At 41.3% G+C, this 8516-nt stretch overlaps 1 long non-coding RNA gene across 1 annotated transcript in view; it reads right to left on the reverse strand.

Annotated features, from left to right (window-relative positions):
• The window catches only part of LOC140593967 (uncharacterized), an 83841-nt gene extending 75568 nt beyond the window's left edge, over positions 1–8273 (reverse strand). Inside the window, exons 1-2 of the long non-coding RNA XR_011994495.1 lie at positions 8118–8273; positions 7318–7624 (exon numbers count right to left, since the gene is read on the reverse strand). This is a non-coding gene — a long non-coding RNA (uncharacterized lncRNA). The remainder of the gene's footprint in view (positions 1–7317; positions 7625–8117) is intronic.
• Positions 8274–8516: the final 243 nt, after the last annotated feature.

The raw sequence follows: 8516 nt of genomic DNA on the forward strand, positions 1-8516 counted from the left end.
ATATATGATATTTAATTCTATTTTATTTTTATAATTATTAAGGTGCTTTATAATGAACATTATGTATTTGCATAATACCCCTTTTTACAATATATCTTAAACTTAGACATTTTTCTGTTAAAAATTAGATTTTTTTCAAATGTATTCTATTATAAATATATCTTCCATTGGCATTTTTGTGTGTATATAAATAGAATTTCTTATATAAATATTTGTATGTATACATGTAGCCTACACATATACATATATTTCTTTAGAATGCTTTATAAGGAGAATTTCTGGATCAACATAAAAATATGCTTAAGACTACTAACATACTTTGCAAAATTCCTCTTCTAAAAAGGTACATCATTCACAATTCTACAAGTCCAGCCTTAACTAGATTTTAATATTTTTTGTAAGCCTATCCAAATTTGATGTTTGAAATATTACATTTCCTTTTAACTTGCATTTCTATTACTTGTAAAACAAAAGGATTTATTATTTTTAACAGCCACTGTCTTTCCTTTCCTGAAAATTTTCAGGTTCTACTTTGTGCCTCTTAATTTGAGACATACTCACCCTTGACATAGTAATTATATTAATCCTTTGTCTATTGTATGTACTGCAAATATTTTTAACAGTTTGTTTTTGAGGGTTTTTTTCATATTAAAGATGTTTTATTACAGTTTTAAATTTTTGTCTCATTAAACTTATCAAAGCTTCACTTTGGTCACCTCAACTTATTTGCAATTTGAGATTTTCTTTTTTTTTTTTTTTCAATTTACATTCTATAAAATTCACTCTTGGTGATGTACAATTCTAGGGGTATTGAAAAATAAATGGAGCCCTTTTAATACCATCACAGTTGAGACAGAAAACAATTTCATCACAGCAATAGTTCCCTCATGTGCCCCCTCCACTCCTGAGCCCTAATTCCTGGCCATCATTCGTCTGTTTTCCATTCATACAATCTTCCTAGGATGTCATATGATAGAATCACAACATGAAACCTTTGGGGTCTAGCTGCCTTCATTTAGCAAAGGCAAATTTGAGATTCATCTTTGTTGTGTTAATCATAGTTCATTCTTTTTCATTGCTCAGTAGTAGTTCATGGTACAAAGGCACCACAGCTTGTCTATCCACTAACCACTTGAAGGACATATTAGTCGTTTCCAGTTTGAGGCAAATATGAAGGTACTATATATTTCCATACATATTTTGTGTGAATGCAGGTTTTCATTTCTCTTGGATTTCTAGATCATATGGTAAGTTCATGTTTAACTTTGTAAGAAACTGCAAAACTGTTTTTTCCAGTGACTATAGAGTTTTGCATATCTACTAACAGGGCCTGGCAATTTCAGTTGCTCCAATCCTGGCCAGCACTTGGTATTGTCAGTTACTTTTTTAAGGCATTCCAATAAATACCAAGTGGTTTTAATTTGCATCTCCCTAATGACTAATGAAGTTGAGCATATTTTCATGTGCTTATTCACCATCTGTATATCTTGTCTGGAGAAGGGTGTGTTCAGAGGTTTGTTGTTGCTATGGTTACCCTCATTACACCTGATTATCCAAATACTCTAGCAATATCTTGTGTTTAGGGCAGAGACCTATTTCCTCGAGGGGTTTTCTCAACATTTCATCATCCCTCAGTCTTAGACCTACCCTCTGGATTTACCTCAGAGAAGGTGTGGCTCCACACTGTTGCTACTCCCCCAAGAGTTTTCAACTGGGATTTGTTACTTGGCAATTGCCCTGTTTGGGAAAGAGAGGTGGGATGGAAGCCTGTACTCTGATGAACACTCAGTGTTAGACATTTATTGTGCCACTGGGTCTGGAGTATGTTATCTGCAGTGTTGCCACCCCTCCTTGTAGTTCTAGACCTGGGACAAATATATACCTATGCTTCCCTCAGAGATAGAGGATTTTTTTCTATTCACTTGTCATGGATGCAAAGGCTTTTTACCATTACCCTTCCCTACACACAAATGAGGGCTTTTGCTTCATAGAGGATGTAGGAAAGAAGTGTCCTGCCAGGGTGTTAGACATCCTGCAGTGACAATAGCCTTGGTAGGGGAGACCCTATACTATTGGGCTTATGTAAAACCTCCATCCCTGCCACCATAGTTCATCGTGCCAGCACTTGGAAGACCAATGGCAAAGGCTAGCTGACAACTGGCCAAGACATTGTGTCCACTGGTATTTAGTACTTATTCCCTGGGCGATGCCCTCTGATAAGAGTTAACATTTCATAAAGAGACTTCCAAACTTTTTCCCCCCACATATTCCTCTTTTCCAGAGTCCCTTTTCTCCAGTATTCCAATCTCTTCTTTCACCATATCCACCCTGACCCTGGTCCAACCACCAGACCATTAGCTACAACTCAGAAGTACATGTACATTCTTATCTCTGGCTGCTTTTCTTTCTATACAAAGTGAATAGCCAAAACTCTGCTTATTGGGAGAATTTTCCCTAGCTACTCTCAGAGTTATCCCAAGTGGGATAGCAGGAATCCTTTTATAGCTTGCCCCTATGTATCAAGCCTACATATACGTGAAACAAGCTCTGCTCTCATTCTCCTCCATTGGCTGATCTTAAGGAACACCCCGTGATTGTAAAGTGAATGAGAGGCTCTGGTATACAGTTTTAGATGGCATTTGTCTATGGACCACCAGCTCATGCCTCATCCTAGGTATGCCACTCCTTTTTTTTTTTTTAAGAGATTTTATTTATTTATTCATGAGAGACACAGAAAGAGAGAGGCAGAGACACAGGCAGAGGGAGAAGCAGGCTCCATGCCGGGAGCCGGATGTGGGACTCGATCCCGGGACTCCAGGATCACACCCCAGGCTGAAGGCAGGCACTAAACCGCTGAGCGATACAGGGGATCCTGCCACTCCTTTCTTCAAATGGATTACTGTTTGCTGTTCGACCTTAAAGCTTCATGAGCCTGACAATATTCTGCTAATGACGAGCAGTCCTACCTGCAAGATCACTGTGTCTCAAGGCAAGACACTCCACCTCCACTCATTCCCAGCAGCAAACCAAGAGCTATTTCCAACTCGGTTATAGCTCTCTACTGAAAATGCATTACAATGTCTACTACATTACAATAATTGCAGATGGTATGCCACTATTTCAAAACCATAGAGGTCTACATTGTGATTCCCCTACTGGAGCTTTCTGTCATCTCCACAGGACATCTTTTCCCACCCCAGATACTCTGCCGAACTGCAGCCCAACCGGCAGGGCTTATATAATAGCCTGAATTGCCACTAAAGCCTTTCCTCCTCTGGGCCTCACTCAAAGCCAACATCTTCTGTTGGCTGAGCTGGGAAATGTTATCAGAGTAGTATATCCAAGTGTGAAATATGCTGCCTCTGAACCACAGAGGCCATCAAAGCACCGTGCTTCATTCTTAATGGTAGGTGTTTCGTTCACACTGTGGAGGTATCCTGGTTACCTCACTAATGTGCTGGGAAAATGAATCTGAAGGGTTTATTTCCTATCATGTATCTTACCAAGACCTCCAACATACTTGTTTGTCTGGTCGAAATAACATCATATCATCAACTAATCAACGTGATATTTTATGGGACCTCCAGGGGTCCAGGTCCTGTTGAACCACATTATGACAGAAGGTGGTAAAGTTAACAGGGCCTTGGGGTAAGACTTTAGATGGATACTGTTGTTTCTCTCATGTGGATGAGACCTGCTTCAGTCCTCCTATTAGGTATGGAAAATAATGCATTTTTCAGATCAGCTTTGTACCTGATGTTCTGTTCTAGCAAAAATACAGAAGCTATCATTGGAACTACCCTTTGGTTGAATTTACTATCCTCTAAGATCCAATCTGGCTTTTGTAGGGGCCAGACAAGTGAATTAAATGAAGATGTGACAAGGAACTATTTGTCTGGATCCTTCAAATCTTCAAAGGTGACATTAATACCTGTCACCACCCTTGTATTTGAGATATACATTGTTTTTAATTCACTATTTTGACAGTGGAGTGGATCCCAGTTTTAGATGCTCCCACTAAATCTTCTCAGTGAAAACTGCAATAATAATTACCCCCACAGGCTTAGAACCCAGTATGTAAATGTGGCCAACTACCAGGCATATCTTTTCCGATTAAACATTCAGGGACTGGGGAAATAACAATAGGGTAAATCTGCAGCTCCAGTAAATCCATGTGATCTAGTCTTGGGCCAGGACTCCTCTTACCTGCCCGCACATGTCCTCACTCTGACAAGGGTACTATGGTGAGGTTCCAGGTATGTAGGTATCAACATCAGCCTGGACACTGCGTCCACTAGTCCTCAAAATGTCTAGGTATTACCCATTTCCCAGTGGACAGTTACCTGGACAAATATTCTAAGTACCTTTAGGACAAGATTGAGGGAATTACCACTGTATATAATTGCCATCGTGCTATAGGCTCCTTCCTCGTGGGGATCAGGATTCTCCCTGTGTCAGTGGATCCAGAAGGCACAGCTTTCCTTCAGGCATCTGCTTTCACATCCTGATCATTTATTCTTGATTTCTTTTATTAGCACGAATTAAGGAATAGTCTTATAAGTAATATTCTTCCCATCTATCCTCTCCCTAGGAACACTGACTTTTTTAAACCACTGCCAGAGCTCTATACAGGTCAGGTATACCCCGGCTTCCAAGCTGACCATGTTATTTATTTATTTTTTATTTATTTATTTATGATAGTCACAGAGAGAGAGAGAGAGAGAGAGAGAGAGAGAGAGAGAGAGGCAGAGACACAGGCAGAGGGAGAAGCAGGCTCCATGCACCGGGAGCCTGACGTGGGATTCGATCCCGGGTCTCCAGGATCACGCCCTGGGCCAAAGGCAGGCGCCAAACCGCTGCGCCACCCAGGGATCCCTGACCATGTTATTTATTATGATAACTGCATGTACCTTATTTAGAGTTAAGTGTTACCACATGGTCTTTTCACCAGCCTGAACTTAAACAGGACAATGATCAATCAGCCTCTCAGTCATGCAGGTGCAGGTCTTCCAAATTCCTCACCACTTCAGTAAATAACATCCCTATCCGGCCTTCCTGTGGAGTGTAGTCAGCTGGTGGGTGTTCAACTTATTTAGATATCTACTCAAGCAGCCCCTGGTCTCTTAGCCTTGATCCTTTCCTCTACTGTTTGCTACAAGGATCTGGACATTTCTACTTCACTTGACGTGGGCTCTCATTTCTCCCAAGATTCCAAGAGCTATCTGAGCAGCATATTAGCTCCATCTCCTGGGTTCTTTATAGGATGTTAAATCCTATAACCTGGAAGAGTGTTCTAATGTAGATAAATTCCCCCTTCTCTAATTTGATGTTCTAACTCCATTCCTTGATCCAGGATCCTTGGGATATAAATATATTATACAAACCCTCCTACCAGTACATATTTGCCTGGCCCTATAGTTCCTTGGGTATATATTATCCCTTAGCAGGCCCAGAGCTGTATGGGTTATGTTGTGAATTAACCCTAGTACTTGATCTGGCATCCAGGACTGTAGGTAAGGATAGTTTCTGAAGGGAGTATGTGTTGTCTCTGAAATCCTGTGTCATCTTCAAGAAGCAAGGAGGACAAGCATTTAACAGTGTGGAGTGGGCCACTTCTGTGGGTCCAGAATTTAAGAAGATCTGAAGATTTTAGGTTTCTAAAGACATAAACCCAGATGTCTCCATTTCAAGGCTTGAGGTCCTACTGCTCTCTAACCAGGGCCCTAATCCTGTTAAAGTAGACTTGCTGGGGTTGAAAATGCTCACAAACTCTGAGTTTGATCCTCACGTTTTTCTTCCCCTGGTTAGAAGAGATAAAATTTTCTTCGTATGCTACCAAGGCAGCCCTCTGGTTTGCACACTTTACCTTAAAATTGTAATTAGCCATCCTTAACCTCTAATTGTCTTTTTTTCATGCATTGCTTGCATAAAGCAAAAGCCAACTGATTCTACTGGCCTAATAATCACTAATTTACTGGAACTTCTCAAATCCCTGATATTGATCCTACCAGAACATTCCTTTCCACTGTATTCCATCTCAATTCACCACTTGAGAATTATTCTAACTGCACTGCTGCAGCATGTTGGACCCTTGGTGTCCAACCCACCATCAGGGACGGGGTTGTCCTTGCCCTCCAGGCAGTTTCTGATCTAGCTTCAAAATTCATTATAGAGTCTCAGACCACTACTGACCAACTAATATTTAAGCTGGGTCTCTCAGAAAGCAGATTCACAGGCTGAACAATACCCCTAAACAAGTTGAGCTGCAATACAGTTGTAACCGGGGCCTCAGCCAATCTTGCAAGAGGCCTTGGAGCTAGAATAGCTACTCAGAGTTTTCTAGAATTGAGCCAAGGAGGCAGGGTCTTTGCACCCCCTACATCAATTATTTAATGTGACCCATCTCTGGGAGAGAGGTACCCTTGAACAAGGCAGCTCCCTTTGTTCTAGAGCAATTTCCAGAGATACTCAGTTATAAGCTGTCCACAGCCACTACCCCCCATAGGTGTGGGAATGGGTGCCACAGACCTACAGGACAAAGCTGGATGATACATTACAGTACCCATTACATACTTCCATAACAGCAACAAAACTGTAGTTGGATAAGATATTTATAATAGTCAATGTAATGTCAGGTAGGAGAAACAAATGATGTTGTAAGTGGGGAATTCAACATGCTCAAGCAAAAGTGGAGTTTGAATATTACAATTATCGGAAAAACGTTCATAAAAGTCCACATGATGAACAGGTATGGGAACAACTGTTATAAATGGAAAAATTAATATCATATAGTCATTAGTATATAAAAATAGGAAGTGACCAAACAAACTCAGGCTGAGATGAGCTCTTATGGCACAAGATGCAGTGTTGGTCACACAGCCTCCCCAGCCCCAACACCATCTCCACCTTCCAGTTGGTGCACTGGATCTAAACCAATAATCTCTGCCTATGTTCCCTGCTACCACTCACTGTGTTCTGCCTCAAAGGCAGGGCAGTAATGGTGGGAGGTCTGATTCCAAAACAGATATTGTTCTGTGCAATTACATCAACTAATACTATTCAGTCAGCTCTCTACTTTAACTGGGAAAAACTAGCAAAGAGATGGGAGAGGGGCATCAGCTAGATGTAGTTGCTGGTTCCTCATGCAAATAGCTCAGAAGCCACCACTCTGTCCCAACAGCAAGCAAAAAGCTGAACATACTTAAAAATCAACAACTCATCTTGTACCTGTAATAGGAGAGGACACAGGGCAAAACACAGCCCTCCAAGATTAGAGAGGCAAACTGAGGCAGTCACGGCTTCCTGGAAGAGACTTACCTTAGGAAGGCAGCACAGGACACAGGGAACTGTAATGGATGAATTGTTGGAGGCTCCACACAAACATGTCTGAGTTAAAAACTCCACAGGGGCCCAGTCATAGGGAGACCCCACAATATTGTGAGATTCACCTCCATGAGCACCAATCAGATTCCCTCAGAAAACATCAAGAGAAAAATCCCCATCTGCTTCCAGCCGAAGGAGAAAGAAAGGAACCATTTTGAGATATCCCAGAGCGCTCTGTTCTTCTCGGACATGGGGGAGCAGAAATATTCAACTCCAACCCACTCTAGCCATCCTGTACCACCTATGGAGGGATTAAAAAAAAAAAAAAAAAGACGTGTAAAACTCTTGTGAAGTTCAAAGTCCAGAGGCACAGGCTCACTAAAACACTGAGACTTAATCATAGGATTGTGGAATACTTCCCCCGCCCCCACCACCACACCTCACCATCACATTACTGAACACTCATTTTACAGCAGTTCCTTTTACCTGGTACATCATGTCCAACTACAGAGAAAAAATTATAATGCAAACCAACAGCAAAAAAACACAATTTAAAGAAGCAGAGCAAGCATCTGAACCAGACATGGCAGAGGTATTAGAATTATCAGGCCAGGAATTGAAAACTACTATTAATGTGCTAAGAATTCTAATGCGTAGACAACCTACAAGCAATGTAAACAGAGAGATGGAAGTCCTATGAACCAAAAAAAAAAAAATATATATATATATATATATATATATATACTCCTATAGCAAAAACACTGTAACAGAAATAAAGAATCCCTTTGGGGTACCTGGGTGGCTCAGTCAGTTAAGTGTCCGACTCTTGATTTCAGCTCAGGTCATGATCTCAGGGACGTGAGAGTGAGCCTCTCCATTGGGCTCTATGCTTAGCAGGGAGCCTGCTTTGGATTTTCTTCCCCGCTCTCCTTCTGTCCCTCCCTTCACTGGGGTGCACACGTGCTCTCTCTCAAATAAATACAAATCTTAAAAAAAAAAAAAAAGAATGCCTTTGATTGTTTATTAGTAGACTCGACACAGCTGAGGAAAGATTCTCTGAGCTTGAGGATATCAATAGAAATCTTCAAAGCTGGGGCACCTGGGTGGCTCAGCAGTTGAGCATCTGCCTTTGGCTCAGATTGTGATCCTAGGGTCCTGGGATCAAATCCCCCATCGGGCTGCCACCTTGGGGA

Source organism: Vulpes vulpes, chromosome 1, assembly GCF_048418805.1.
Source record: "Vulpes vulpes isolate BD-2025 chromosome 1, VulVul3, whole genome shotgun sequence".
Lineage (NCBI taxonomy): Eukaryota > Metazoa > Chordata > Mammalia > Carnivora > Canidae > Vulpes > Vulpes vulpes.